This window comes from Nycticebus coucang, chromosome 10 (genome assembly GCF_027406575.1).
Source record: "Nycticebus coucang isolate mNycCou1 chromosome 10, mNycCou1.pri, whole genome shotgun sequence".
NCBI lineage: Eukaryota > Metazoa > Chordata > Mammalia > Primates > Lorisidae > Nycticebus > Nycticebus coucang.
In genome coordinates, this window is record NC_069789.1 from 109727520 (window position 1) to 109743823 (window position 16304).

General features: G+C 43.0%; 1 pseudogene across 1 annotated transcript; it reads right to left on the minus strand.

Annotated features, from left to right (window-relative positions):
• Nucleotides 1–15089: 15089 nt before the first annotated feature.
• Nucleotides 15090–15989, minus strand: LOC128597570 (peroxiredoxin-1-like; annotated as a pseudogene). Its single transcript, XR_008383285.1, has one exon. The product of XR_008383285.1 is annotated as a peroxiredoxin-1-like (transcript).
• Between the last annotated feature and the right edge of the window lie 315 nt (nt 15990–16304).

Genomic DNA, 16304 nt, shown 5'->3' on the forward strand with positions numbered 1-16304 from the left:
ACTAAAGCCTAAATGGGTCCCCATATTTCCATTTGTCAAAGGAACCAAAGGAAAGAGTTGAGGACAAGTCCAGAGGTTGCAGAGGGGAAAGTGGTGGGAAAAGAGGCTAAAAGGGGGACCATAAGTTTTAGGCGTGACTTTTATCCATGTCTCTGACTGATGCCTGAACGTGTGTGTGGATGTCAACCTGCTCATGGGAGCCTAAAGTAACTGGGCTGAGACTTCAGAATATGGAGTTTGAGTTTGGTCAAATTAACTATCTATTGAGAGAGCAATAATCTATGCTCCCGTGTTTCTGTCATGAGAATGGCACAGAATCCAGTCTATGATGAATATGTTCTCCACTATCAAATGATAACAATGGCACAGGGAGAAGTCAAGTCTTTCACCCAAAGTCTCACAACTCACCAGTGGAAGGTGAGGGAGACGGAGGCAGTAATCCAGGACCTGAGGGTCCTGCCTTAGCTACTCTTCTGCTGGAGAGGAATATTTTCTGCGATGCCACCCAAGGTGTCTCAAGGTGTCTGCTGGGTTTGCTGTCCTCCTTTTCTCTTTATGGAACAATTTTTAAACTGACACCAGGAACAATCACAAGGAAAGAAAAATCAACCAACCAACCAACCAAGCAAGAACCTAGAGCACTGCAAGTACCATAGAGGTTGACATCAGTTAGAGATGAATATGAAAATGGAAATAGAATGGGATTGTGAGGGACAGGTCAGACACTGATGTCAAGGACAGTTGCATTGGAAGCTCCTGGCTGCAAAGTGCTGCAAAAATCTGTGTATCCTGAAGGGGATGGTCTCACAGACAATGACGAGGGAGAAGGATGGAACTGCGAGAGACCCAGTCACTGAAGAGGAAGCAGGATGAGAGGGGTGAACAGTGGACAGGAGGATGGAAATGCAGGTAAGGAAAGGGTGGGATGGAAGAATACTGCTGTGTTCTGTATTCCTCACCCATTTTCCAATAAGTGGTTCAAGGTCACTTCAGAGCAGGGGTCCACAAAATTTTTAAACAGGGGGCCAGTACACTGTCCCTCAGACCATTGGAGGGCCGGACTATAGTTAAAAAAAAAAACTATGAACAAATTCCTATGCACACTGCACATATCTTATTTTGAAGTAAAAAAAACAAAATGGGAACAATACAATGTTTAAAATGAAGAACAAGTAAAGTTAAATCAACAAACTTAACAGTATTTCAATGGCAACTATGGGCCTGCTTTTGGCTAATGAGATGGTCAATGTCTGGTTTCATATCTGTCACTGCTAGTCGTAACAAGTGCTGCAAGTGTGCATCAGTTAGTCTAGATCTGGTTGGAGATTTCAGATGTTTCATTCTGGAAAAAGTCTGTTCACAGACATAAGTGCTGCCAAAGATGGCTGCCATTTTGAGTACATGGTTACTGAGATTAGGATATGTCTCAGAGGGGAGAGATGCATAGAAATTAGGAAGGCTGCTTGACTTGAATGTGTCTTTCAGAGAGTCACAATTCTGCAGTTCAGCCAGTTCCATTTGGTAAATCGTATCCACATTTTCAATGTCAATAGAAAATGGGTTACAGAAAAGCTGTATGTCCTGTTCATGAAGATGAAGCTCTTTAAATCTAAATTGGAACTCCTTTTGCAACTTTTCCAGTGAATCCACACGTTTTATTTGGGAATGCAACCAATGGATTTTCCACTAACAGATTTTGAGTTGTGGGAAGATGGCAGAAAGTTTCCTCCTTCACTTGTTTGATGAAGAGGCCTAATTTTACTTCAAATGCTTTCACATGTGATTGCATATCACAGATGAGCTTCCCCTTTCCTTGAAGTTGCACACTGAAACTGTTGAGTAGCTTTGTTAAATCTGTCAGAAAGGCAAGGTGCCATTTCCATTCTGCATCATTGAACTCTGGTACTTTTTTGTTTTTTGAAGCAGAAAAGCTGTAATCTGTGGAAGTAAGTCATAGAAATGTTTCAAAACTCTCCCTCAACTCAGCCAATGGACTTCTGTGTGGTACAGAACATCTTCACAGGCAACATTTAGCTCAGACAGAAATTCCTGAAATTGTCTGTGGTTTAGTGCATTCCCTCTAATGAAGTTAGCATGAGATACCACAGTTTTCATAACAGAGTCCCACTTTAGTGATTTACTACACAGCGCTTGTTGGTGGATGAGGCAGTGTATGGCTATTGGATGAGAATGGTTATGTTTGTCCATCTCTTGGTTAATGCGAGCAATTACTCCTTTCTTAGACCCCACCATGCTAGGAGCACCATCAGTTGTCACACTGGCTAGTTTTGCCCAGTCCAGCTCCAAACTATTCACAGTTTAGCAAACCTTTTCATAGATATCCTCTCCTGTAGTTGTTCCTTTGATGCTTTGCAGTGCAGCAAACTCTTATGTGACTTCAAAATAGTCATTTGTCCCATGAATAAAAATTAGAAGTTGTGCAGAATCACGAACATCATTACTTTTGTCAAGTGCCAAGGAAAAATAGGAAAGTTTTTTGTGGAGTTTTGCAAATGCTGATGCAAATTGTCTCCCATTTCTTCAATCCTTCATGTAATTGAGGGTCTAAAAGACTCACTGTACTAAATAAATCAGCCTTCTCTGGACACATCTCTTTGGCAACAGAAAGAAGGCAATCTTTAACAAATTCTCCCTCCACGAATGGTCTGCCAGTGCACGCTATTAGCTTGGCAACTTGAAAACTTGCTCACAGTGATGAAGTATTTAGCTGTTTCTGCTTCACAAAAGTATTTTGCTGAGTTGTCAATGTATATTTCAGTTTTCATATTTTATCTTTTCCCACTTCTTTGACCAAACAATCATATTTATCTTTATGTTGAGTTTGATAGTGTCGACACAAATTGTATTCTTTGAACACAGACACTATATTCTGGCATATCAAAAACATAGCTCTTTCCTTGTACTGCATGAAAAAGTAATCATAAGTCCACCATTCTTTGAATATCCTACTCTCTGAGTCAATTTTTCTTTCTTGATATCATTGTTTCCTGGGGATTCCAAATTGCTATTAGTAAAATACATATATATATATATGTACATACATACATATATATATATACGGTGCTCTAAAAACAATATACCAGCAATAAGTTTGCCCACACAGAGATGTAAAGACTGCACTGTCCATCACTGCAGTCTGGTCAGTGTCCATCAATGCAGTCTCACCAGTGCCCATATGGTGGAACTCTGCTTTTACCTCAGGCTCACACTGGTGCCATGCGGGAACAGGCACGATTACAATTACAGAGCCAGTTCCTCCAGTTCACACTACCCTGTGCGAACTGCACTGTGATCTGTGAACTTGCACAGAAATCTGATCGCATGGGTGAGATCACCCACATATGCCTTTTTTCTTCCGAATCTAATGCAAGTTCAGCCATACAAGCATATAGCTGAACTTGCACTGCTCAGAGATCACAACAGTGTGAATTGGGGCTTACACAGCACACAACATACAACACCATACACAACTGAATAGCAATCAGAATATAAATGCACTTACTGTCAATTAAATTGGCTTTCCTACTCCTCGGCTGTCTGCAGAGCTGGATTAAGTTCCCATGGAGCCCTAGGCAGATTATTAGTTTGGGGCCCCCATGTGATAACACTGAGCACTGACCATTTGCATTAACATTGACCGCTGACCATTTGTGATAACACTGACTGCTGACAATTTGCATTAATACTGAGTGCCAGCAATTTGCATTAACACTGAGCACTTACAATTATTACCACTGAGCACTGACTATTTGCATTACCTCTGAGCTCTGACCATTTGCATTACCTCTGAGCACTGACAATTTGCATCAGCAATGAGCGCTGACTATTTGTGTTATCACTGTGATGCAACCCCCCCCAGAAACCACCCCTGACCAACTAACCAACTTAAAAAAAAAAGGTTCTCCTAACTTCAAAAAAAGCTCTTCTAACTTCAAAAAAAAGGTACTCCCATCTGCAAAAAAAAAAGACCTCCTAACTTCAGAAAAAAAGCTCCCCCCATAACTGCAAGAAAAAGGCCCTACTAACTGCAAAATAAAAAAAAAATAGACCTCCTAACTTAAAAAAAAAAAAAATCCTAACTTGTTCTTACCTTGGTCCTTAGGCAGCAGCAGGCTCTGCACAGGCAACCTGGTGACTCCTCCAATTACACCAGAGACTGAGAGGAGGAGTTGAGAGACAGAGAGAAGGAGCTGAGTCAGAGAGTTGGTGCACATTCTACATATGCGCACTGTGGCCCAGGACTAGTCAGCTGCTAAGCAGGACAGGCAGGGCGGCAAAAACACCTGGCTGGCTGGGACAAGTCAGCTACTAAGGAGGACAGGCAGCTGTGGCAAAAACACCCAGTGGGCCAGATAAATTTCCTTGGTGGGCCGCATGTGGCCTGTGGGCCATAGTTTGAGGATCCCTGCTTCAGAGAGAATGCCAGTCAATTTAGTATATTGATGACTTGCTCTGTGTGGGGCTTTAGTCTTGGGTACAGGACTCTTCTGTATATTAACACTGAATGTCCAGTGCTCAATGTCATTCTTATGTTATTTTACATGAATAGTAAATGATGCACAGATTTATAGATTTTCTAGAAAATACAAACCCATCTACAATAACAGGGAGCAGCTCAATAATAGCCTGGTGTCTGGGTGGGGGTGGGGCAGGAGGGAAGGCTTCTCACAGGACACAAGGGCATCTGCGACACATGGATACGTTCACTATTTTGATAATGGCAATAGTTTCATGGGTATAGTAGTGTTCCAGGAATTCTAAAGTGTACACTTGTCCTTTATACCTCAGTAAAGCTGCATACATAGCAAAAGGGGATAAAAAGGGCAGAGAAAGTCCATAGAGGTTCCTTAGTCCCAGTGAAGAAACATGATGAGAGGGGCTCACTGAGCACAGACACCTGTAGCAGGGCACACCCTGGTTAGTGGGGTGTGGCCTGAGCCTGTCTCAGTCTCTTCACGCACTCTCCAGACATACACATACAGAGTGGGGAACTCCGCTTTTACCTCAGAGTGGGGTTGTTCAGAACTCCCTAGAGCCTACAAACATTGCCAAAAAGGAAGAGGAAACTCATTCCAGTCACACAGCGATGGGGAAACAGTTGGTGACAGGTGTCCATCAGCTGCACTTCCATCTTACTCCAAAGTAGTATCCGGGAGTCAGCCAGAAGAGACCACTGTGTCCTTTTCTAGAGGCTGTGGGGGGCAGTACCACCTGTGTGATGTTCAGAGACACTCTGTCCCTGTCTCTGGCTGCCAGGCTGGGAAGCTGAGACACAATCAGGGCTCTCAACCCCTCAGACTGTAGGGGCAGAATGTGACAAACTGCTCCTGGCTGCAAAGGCTGGACCCTCAGTATACTGTTGAGCCTTTCATTTGGAAGAAAAGCATGTGATGTTACACCCCCTTGATGAGCCGTGCCCACGCAGTTTCTTGGGTACCATTTAGGTTCTGAAACGTGCCTATCAGGGCTACCTCAGGCAGAGCATGTCTGGGTGACATGTGTATGCAGGGAGCAGCAGCCAAAAAGCCTGAACATTTACCCTAAACTCTAAATGCCAAAATGTCTCTACTTCTCTAAGTCCAGTTGTCAGGAGTCCAGGTGATGGACAGTGGCACCCTAAGGAGAAAGAGCAGGGGAGGGCAAAGAACCCTCCCTTCCAGGCTGGCCCCAGCTTCGCAATGTCTACCCTTCTGAAGCCAGGTACCCATGAGAGCTCCCTGCCTGCTGTTAGGGTCTCCGTCCTCACACTCCCCTTCACTCCTCAGCTCAGAAGCAGCCCAGAGCTTAGGTGAAGCCGTGCTGAGGCCTGAGGGAAACATCTGTCTTGCCCAGCTCATCACCTACCCTCTGAGTGTCTGGGGTCTGAGCCATCACAAAACAATCACCTGGGAAGATCTCATGGCTGGAACTGGCAGTAAGACGGTGGCCATCAGTAGACACTGGCCATCTGGAGCCCAAGCATTTTTATTGGTCTTGTGATTTTCTGACTTCATCTCCCCCTGGAACTGCAATTACCATGTCACCTGCACAGTACTTCTGCGAAGGGACCCAGGGGTACCTGGGAAGAAGCTGTAAATGTTTGTTCCAGGACAAGTCAGCAAGTTCTGGGGATTATTCAGACATGAACTAATCACCATCAGGTGCAGCTCGTAGGAAAAGTTTCCCGAGGCCACTGCAGAGAGCTCTGTGTACAATGGAGTGTAGGAGGTAAACAAGACCTTCTCAGCATTGCCCTGGGATGGACCTACCAGGGGCTGCAACATGGTTTCTAATTTCCAAGTTCTGCTCCCCGCAGGGTCACAATGGTGCCATCTTTCATATTCATGCTCCACCCTGAGCTCTGGTGTTTCACTGTTGAGGACACAACCTCTTCCTAGAGTGGCAATGACCTAGATTTTAGAACAGTGTGACATCATGCTATTCTCATGGCATCGCAGGAGCCCTGGAAATCCCTCTCAGCTCCACACACCCATCAGGCCATTCCTAAATTTGTGTTTGGAACTGTCCTGAGGACAAGGCAGCATAGACAACAAAAATGACTCCATTTATCACTTCTGAAAGTGCTTCTACCTTAATTGTTGAGTCCCTGCTATGAGTAATGATGCAATTCCTGTAGTCCCACTCCCCTTTCTTTCATGCTTCTATCCAAGATTAGTGGATTTTTCTTGCTGTTTCTTTATATATGTTAGCTGTACTTACTTTTTTTTTTTTTTTGTAGAGACAGAGTTTCACTTTATGGTCCTTGGTAGAGTGCCATGGCATCATACAGCTCACAGCAACCTCCAACTCCTGGGCTTAAGCGACTGTCTTGCCTCAGCCTCTCGTGTAGTTGAGACTACAGGCACCTGCCACAACACCTGGCTATTTTTTCGTTGCAGTTCAGCCAGGGCCGGGTTTGAACCCTCCACCCTCGGTATATGGGGCCAGCGCCTTACCGACTGAGCCACGGGCGCCACCCCCCCTTTTTTTTTTATAACTCAGTTTAGGTACTATTTACCTCTCTCCCTAGAGTAAAATGATGAGATTTTTGTTCTTACACTACCTTTTCCTTTCCTTTTTTTTTTTTTTTTTTACAGACAGAGTCTCCGTAGAGTGCCTCCAGCTCTTGGGCGTAGGTGGTTCTTTTGCCACAGCCTCCCGAGTAGCTGGGACTACAGGTGCCCACCACAACACCTGGCTATTTTTTTTTGTTGCAGTTTGGCCGGGGCAGGTTTTAATCTGCCACCCTTGGTATATGGGCTGGCGACTTACCCACTGAGACACAGGCACTACCTTACACTACATTTTTCTTCCCTTTATTTCTGAATCTATTTAGTCCTATAATTTCTACATTGTCAGTGTTTTCACACTTATATTATGGTCTGTAATGCAAATTCCAATAATTACACGCTTAATTATGTCTCTAGTTAAATGGATTCGGTATTTAAGCTCAGTTCTTTGCTATTATTTATGTTTATCTTTTATGGGTGAAATCATGTTTCAGCAATTTCTTGACGATGTTCTCAGGAGTGATATCCCCTCAGTTCTTGCATGCTCTGTGATGTTTGAATGTTGATAATTGACAGACTTATTTATTGGAGCCCAATATCATTGTCATATTGAGCCCTCTTATTCAATGACTCATCTACTTCTTCCTTTAATTTGGTCTTCAAGATCTCTAGTAAAGTGGTACAAGTCTTTCAATTTCCCTTACGATCATTGTTACTGTCAAAAATGTTCTGCTGGTTGCTGGTGCCCAGCACTGTACTGAAGTTACATGTTGACCACGTATGCCGCAATCCTACTGGACTTCCTCATTATTCTACATGATAGTCTGAAGATTTTTATGTCTTTCTGTGTAAGGAAACATATTACCTGCAAATCATGACAGTTTTGGTAAAATTTCCCAATTTTTAAACCCATTATGTTTTATTATTTGTGTACTGTGCTGGTGAGGATACCTAGCAGAGTGTTTAGCAGAAATAGTGGTGACACAAGTGTGTGCTTCATTGCTGAACAACTAGGCAACATATTTAAAGTTTTACCATTCAATGTGATATTAGCTGTAAAGTTTTGGTAGCTATATTTATTAATTTAAAGAAATTTAAGCATTTAAAAAATAAAAATAAATAACTATTGATTCTTATAAAAAGATTTTACTTGGTCTTTTGATTATTAGTATTGATATTGGTTATGAATGTTGATAAACCATTAGTATTGATTATTAGATTTGGTATTATGATGATTATAGGATTCTTTCCTTTAACTCTTTTTTTTTTGAGACAGAGTCTCACCTTGTTGCCCTCTGTAAAGTGCGGTGATGTCACAGCTCACAGCAACCTCAAACTTTTGGGCTCAAGTGATTGTCTTGTTTCAGCCTCCCAAGTAGCTGGGACTCTTGGCATCTGCCACAACACCTGGCTGTTTTTTCGAGATGGTGTCTTTCACTTGCTCAGGCTGGTCTGGAACCTGTGAGCTCAGGCAATCCATGCACCTCGGCCTCCCAGAGTGCTAGGATTACAGGTGTGAGCCACTGCTCCCAGCTCCTTTAAGTTTTGAAAAAAAATTATATTAACAATGACTTTTCTCTAACAAAAAATTTAAAGTAAAATATCCCAAGGCACAGTCTATCAAATATGTACAAGTTATTTGTGCGGTATAAACACAGCTCAGGCTCAAAGGTAGAATGTCTCTGACACTCCAGTGACCCTGGTGTTCTTTCTCAGTCACATCTCCTTCATCCCTCCTAAAGACAACTGTCATCCTGATATTTGTACCCTTAGTTTTCTTTCCTCTTTCTTTCTTTCTTTTTTTTGAGACAGAGTCTCACTATATAATCCATGGTAGAGTCTGGTGGTGTCACAGCTCATAGCAATTTCAAACTCTTGGGTTTAAGTGATTCTCTTGCCTCAGCCTCCCAAGCAGCTGGGACTACAGATGCCCACCACAACACCTAGCTATTTTTTGTTGCAGTTGTCATTGTTGTTTAGCTGACTCAGGCCAGGTGTGAACCCACCAACTTCGCTGTATGTGGCTGGCGCCATAACCACTGTACTATGGGTGCCAGACCTTTCCTTGCTTTCTTATAGTTTCACCATTTTATATGTATTCCTGTACAATATAGTTGGGTTTTACTTCATTTACATTAAGTAGTAATTTAGAGACCACATTTAAGAAACAGCTTGATGAATTTCCATGTAAGTATGCTGCCACCTATTCTACCAAGATATAGTCTGTTTCCATCTCCGCAGAGAGGATCCTCATGCCATTTCCTGGTACATATTTCATTGCCAGCAGGAAATACTCTTTTGACCTCTATCATCATAGTTTTGCCTGATCTCGAATTTCATAAAGGGCACTATATTAATTTCCTTTGTGTCTGGTTTCTTGTCCTCAGTGGAATGTGTCTGAGATCCAGCTCCATTGCTGCATGTTATTAGTAGTTCCTTCTTTGTTGTTGAGGTGTGATTCATTTTGTGAGTATACTACACTTGATTGATTCATCCTTTTGTTAATAACATTAGCGAAGTTTCTAGATATAGGTGATTATGGATAAATTTGCTATGAACATTTTGGGAGAAATCTTTAATTGTGGACACCTTTACTCATATGAATATACTTTTCTTTAACTTTATGATAAACTGAAAAATATAATAGTATTTCCAAATAATTTTTTTCATTCCTCCTACCTGAATGTATGAGAAATGCTAAACCTTGTTGCACGTAATGGTTTTCACATGGCAATAAAACGTTACTCCTGAATGAAATAGAAACCAAGTTTCTAAAAATCAGAGCCATTCAAAATGAAATCATTTGGACTATGAAAACATCTTTTGTAATAAAGGAAGAGAGTCAGTATTTTGGATGTCTGATTGCTGGCAGCTGTTAGTCTTAATAGTCCTTGTCCGCTTCTGCCCCACACCTGGCCACTCTTGCAGGGAGAATGGGGACTGAAGACCCCATTCTTGGCAAGGGAAAACACTCCCAGGAAAAGGGGAAAATAAAAAAATAAGCTGAGCAAGATGGAACAAAGAAAAGTCAGCTGGTTTACCTTTAAACAAGCTGCTGTTAGATTTCTTATCTGAGCAGTTTCCTGGAAGGCTGGCCTGTAGGAGATACAGCTTGCAATTGCCCCTGCAGGGTCTGTGAACACTCTGAAGAAATAATGGCTGCAGAGGATGCTGTGTGCAAGGCCTAGAAAGAAACATTAACTAGGCTGTCTCTGCCCAGTCAACAGCTCAAACAAATAACTATTGTGGAGATCTGTATTATTGCTGGGGCAGAGATCAAAGGAACAGCTCAAGCCCTGAAATATGGGTAGGAAGGCTTATATCCCTTATCACAGAGGAAGATGCCTTTCAGGGTGGTGATGAGAGGAAAATTCCACTTTTCCACAGATTCTTCAGAGGAGATTAATGCCAGTGGCACTTTACTCCACAGTGAACTAGTGGGTATTACCACCCCACTAGGAATCTGTGTATGTGACCACAGACAGGAGGCTGCCCCCACACAAGGCTTAGGTTCTGGATTTCTCAAGACTGCTCAGACCCTTAAAGTTAATGATTATGGGAACAATAGGAGCTGATTATGCTTATTCAGAGAAACTGCTGGCATCTTTGTTCCCTTTCTTACCTTACCCTCTGGTAAGCAAATAGCCTTCAATAAAAGCTGAGTGGAGCAAACACTCGGGGCCACTGGCTGAAAGCCCACAAATGGGCAATGGTCCCTTGTGCTCCCACCTTAGAAAATTCTATTCAATGTGTCTTATCTCTTTGTCTCTCATCATCTCTAACTTTACATTTCTTCAGTTGACTGCTGCTAGATCCATAGGTCTTAACAGACCCTGCCCTCAGGGAGAGACTCCAGCAACTCTGTTTAAAAAGCATGACACTCCTTCCTTGGTGCCACTGGGAAATTCAAACCATGCCTGGAAACCCTCAGTCCTGTCCCACCCCTCAGCATCATGAAAACACCAAGACAGTCTCTTTTCCTAATTCTCTCAAGCTATTTTGGACCAGATAAATAAGTCCACCCTGTGCTTCCCAGAGAATTTTATTCCTTCAATACTTTGACTCTGTCATCCCACTCCATCCTGGCTTGTAAGGTTTCCACTGACAAGTCTGCTGCCCTGTGTATTAGAGCTTCTTTGTATATTATTTTCTTCTTTGTTCTTGAGTTCTGAGAGTATGATTATTATGTGCCTTCTAGTTCTCTTACTTGGGTTGAATCTGCTTAGTGTTCTTTGATCTTCCTGTGCCCAGGTATTCATACCATTCTCTACGTTGGAAAAGTTCTGTGTTAATCATTTCTTTGAATAAATTTTTCTCTCTAATGTTTTTCTCTACATCCTCTACATTCTCTACTTCATTGTTTAAAATCCTTTCTTTTCCTCCCATTCTCTGTGTATTTTCAAATAGTCTGTCTTCAAGCTCACTCATTCTTTCTTCCGCCTGATAAATTCTGCTACTGAGTCATTCTAATGCATTTTTCAGTTTTTCAATTTAATTTTTCTGCTCCAGGATATATTGTTTCACTTTTTTTTTTTTTTTGGGACAGAGTTTCAATATGTCGCCCTCAGTAGAATGCCATAGCGTTACAGCTCACAGAAACCTCAAACTCTTGGGCTTAAGCAATTCTCTTGCCTCAGCCTCCCAAGTAGCTGGGACCACAGGCACTCACCATAATGCTATTTTTTTGTTGCAGTTGTCGTTGTTGTTTAGCTGGTCCAGGCCTGGTACAAACCCAGCACCCTTGGTGCATGTGGGTGGTGCCATAACCACTGCACTACGGGCACAGAGCCTATTGTTTCCTTTTTTAAATCATTTCAATCTCTTTGTTAAATATCTATGATAGAAACCAAAAATCTTGGTCCAGCCAAATTCTGTGCTAAAGTATCCTAAGAACAAATCCCTATGTATTCTTTGACTCATTCCATCTGTCCAAGGAGGGTGATGCTGGTTGGCTGCAGCCTCTGCAAACAGGGTACAAAGCTAGGATGTTTCAGGACACACTCCCTCTGAACTCTGTGATGGTGGTCCATGAAGGCACCTATTGATGCTACAGTTGTCTAGGTACAGTCTCCTTTCTCTGGTCTAGACCCAGTGACTCTCTGGTGTTGGAGGGCAGAGGTAAGGAGGCGGACCCTGCCTGTATTCTCATTGGAGCAATGATGGGCCACTCAATGCCACATGCCAACAGGTGGTGCTGAGAGTGAGAGGAGGATGCAGACTGGTGATCAGAGAGGAGAGACTGTAGGGAAATCTAATGTGTGACAAACCCAAAAGGCAGAAAATACAGATTAAGGTGAAGCAGGTAGCCCCAGCTCCTAAAATCTTCTTGTCAGGATTCCCCATGGCCTTCCTAAGTCCCAAGATCCTTCTCTGTGTCCTCTAGACCAAGGTTAGCAAAAGGGGTTTCTTTATCTAGGTGGACACAGCTTCATGTCCAGGCTCATGCCTAGGCAGTGAGGTAAAGGCTCTATCAGTCTGCATATCAGCCGGTGGCTCCAGTCTCCCAGTTGTCCATGTGCTGAGGTCATTCTGGATGACCATGTTTCCCTTCCTGATGGCCAGTGACTTTCAGTTGAGGGGCTTTGGCACAGGCAAGGTTGGGGGGAAGCAGTGGAGAGCTTGCATGTTATGATTCTGGGCTGAGATGTGGCTGATTCCCCTGTTAGCAACACCTCTCTGTCTGTGTCTGTCTGTCTGTCTCCCTCTTTCCCTCCCCCCTCCCTCTCTCACTCCCCAGGCCTTTCATCTCAGATCTCACTGCAGAGAACATTTCATGGCTTCAGTTACCATGAGACATAACAAAAACAGTAATTCCTTAATATCACATATTGCCCAATCTGTATTCAGATTTCCTCAATAATTCCCCAAAGTGAGAGGCCGGGTGTGATGGCTCACATCTATAATCCTAGCAACTTGGGAGGCTGAGGTGGGTGGACTGCCTGAACTTACAGGTTCTAGACCAGTCTGAGTCAGAGCAAGACCTTGTCTCTAAAAATAGCTGGGCATTTTGGCCAGTGCCTGTAGTCCCAGCTACTTGGGAGAAGTACAAGGCAAGAGAATCACTTAATCCCAGGAGTTTGAGGTTGCTGTGAGTTGTGATGCCACAGCACTCTACCAAGGATGACAAAGTGAGACTCTGTCTTAAAAAAAAATTCCCCAAATTGTCTTTTGCAGAAGGTATGTCAAGCTGGGATAAAGTGAAGAACCTCATATTAGGTTTGGTTGTTACATCTCTTTTTATTCTAGATCAGCTTCCCCTACAACCGATAATCTTTCCCTCCAAATTAATGGGAGAAGTTGATTTGCTGGATGCACGTGTGTTAGTTTTTTGTTGCCGCTAACAGATTACAAGAAATTCAGTGGCTTCAACATGACACTCATCTATTACCTTACAGTTTTGAAGGTCTGAAGTCCAGAACAGGACTCAATAATAATCATAAGTTCAAGGAGTGTTCCTTTCTTTTTTTTTATTTTTATTTTTATTTATTTATTTATTTATTTTTTTATTAAATCATAGCTGTGTACATTAGTATGATCATGGGGCACCATACACTTGGTTCATAGACCGTTTGACACATTTTCATCACACTAGTTAACATATCTTTCCTGGCATTTTTTTAGTTATTCTGGGGGCTCTAGAGAAGAATCGACTTTCTTGCCTTTTCCAGCTTCTAGAAGCTCATTCCTTGGCTCATGTCCTCAGCCCATCTCCAAACCCAACCATGGCCAGTGAGGCTTTCTCACCTTGCACCCCTCTAACACTAACTTTTTTTTTTTTTTTTTTTGGGAAAAGCAAAAGAGATTTTATTTTGGGTACAAAATGGACTATTTTTAGTAATATAGATCATTCATGAAGATAAGAAAGTTAGGTTAGGATAAGTCAAAGGCCAAGTTAGATCCACAGTTCCCATCTGTCTTTGAATATGGGACTCTTGCATCTATTACCATATCTATTCAGTGCCCCCAAGATGCTACTTCTTACAGGACCCACACCGCATAGGGTTTTCGTGAGGACTGAATAAATATATGTAAATGCCTGGCATGTAGTAAACAGTATGTATTGGTTGGTACTGCAGGCCCTAGGAATACTTGACTGCTGCTCTTAAACCTAATCTGGGTTCTGGAGGGGTGGGCAAGCTAAGGTAGCTAATAGAACAAGTGGCTAGAAGGGCGTCCACAACACAAGGAAGTAGCCTCTGTTTTTTGTTTTGCCTTTTTTTTGAGACAGTCTCACTCTGTTGCCCTCGGTAGAGTGCTATGGCATCACAGCTCACAGCAACCTTCAACTCCTGGGCTTAAGCAATTCTCTTGCCTCAGCCTCCCAAGTAGCTGGGACTACAGGCGCCTGCCACAAAGCCCAGCTATTTTTTGCTGCAGTTGCCACTGCTGTTTTAGCAGGCCAGGGCCTGGTTCAAACCTGCCACCCTCAGTATATGGGGCTGGCACCCTACCCATTGAGCCATAGGCACTGCCCAGTTTCCTCATTTCTTCATCTACCTTAGCCTCAAGGGCCCAGGAAGAATCTAGCTTCTTGTTGACAACCTCCCTCAGGACAATGATGTGGATGAGGATCAAAAGGACTACCCTCTAAACAAGGCTAAAACCCAGGGAAGATAAAAAGTGCTTAGTACTGTAATAGTTCTGTAAGCCTTACTCAAGGCCTGGAGCCCTGTGTTTGTCTTCCTTTTCCCATTTCAGTTCAAAAGAGAAAGGAAACACCCTTCCCCACCCCAGCTATGTTCTTTTACAGAGCAGGTACCAGGCACTTATTAGAGGAGGCCAAGCTTCTGGTTCCTATGTAGCCCTCTCAGTAGTGTAAATGTAGGTGTCCAAGTAATTTCACTAGGACCTTAACCTAGTGCCCCATCCAACTCTACAGCAGGGCTTGCTCTTTTCTCCATATGCTGAAAAACAAAATGTGACACCTTGGGTCAGTTCCATCCCCCTGTCCATCTGCATTTCCCTCCAATGTAAGTCACCCCTGAATCTAAGGTAGCTCTCATTTCCCCCTAAAAAGGGAAAGCAAAGAATAAATTCCTCTTAAAATCTAATGCCTCCTAAAATGAAGAATCATCAAAGTCTCAAAGTTTAATAGAAACTACAAAGGATCCATGGGCTGATGCCCTCTACCAATAGATACACCACACAAATCAGATGGCCTGCGTCACAACACAACTCAAGCCATTCCCACCAAGGGAAGGCTGGCCTCTCCAACCCCCATAGGAAAGGCCTGTCTTATAACACATCACTTCTTGTCTGAACCTGAAGTCTGTGTTTTACCCACGGAAAAAAAAGTACAAAAGAGGTTTTGTTCTCATGGCTGCCACTGCAGCCCAGCACTAAAATAGCCCAGTGCTCATTTCTGCTTGGAGAAATATTCTTTGCTCTTTTGGACATCAGGCTTGATGGTATCACTGCCAGGCTTCCAGCCAGCAGGGCACACTTCCCCATGTTTGTCAGTGAACTGGAAGGCCTGAACCAGTCTCAGAGTCTCATCCACAGAGCAACCAACAGGGAGGTCATTCACAGTGATCTGCCGAAGGGTACCCTTATCATCAATAATAAAGAGGCCCCTGAATGAGATGCCTTCATCAGCCTTTAAGACATCATAATCCTATGCAATGTTGCGCTTGGGGTCTGACACCAAAGGAATGTTCATGGGTCCCAGTCTTCCCTGTTTCTTAGGTGTGTTGATCCACGCCAGGTGACAGAAGTGAGAATCCACAGAAGCACCAATCACTTGGCAGTTGAGTTTCTTAAATTCTTCTTCCCTATCGCTGAAAGCAATGATCTCCGTGGGGCAGACAAAGGTAAAGTCAAGAGGGTAAAAGAAGAACACAACATATTTTCCTTATAGTCAGATAGGCTGATATCTTTGAACTGACCATCTGGCATAATAGCTGTGGCTTTGAAGTTGGGGGCAGGGAACCCAATTTTGGCATTTCCTGAAGACATTTTGCTATCAGCAGTTCCAACAGAGAAGTCATCGATGATTAAGAACCCCCACAGCAGCCAGGAAGAAGACTCCTCTAACGCTGACTTTTGAGCATTCTTCTTTCACACTCATTATATATACTCAGACAATCCAGGAACATCTATCTATTGTAAGATCAATTATTAACAACTTTAATCTTATCTGCTAACTAATTCCCTTTTGTTATGGAATGTAAGGTACTCACAGTTTCCAGGGAATAGGATGTGTATTCCTTTGGGGGACCATTGTTCAGCCCACAACAGTCCACACTCTCATCTCCAAAGATCTCCTTACTTTCCACACATAAAATGCATTTACCC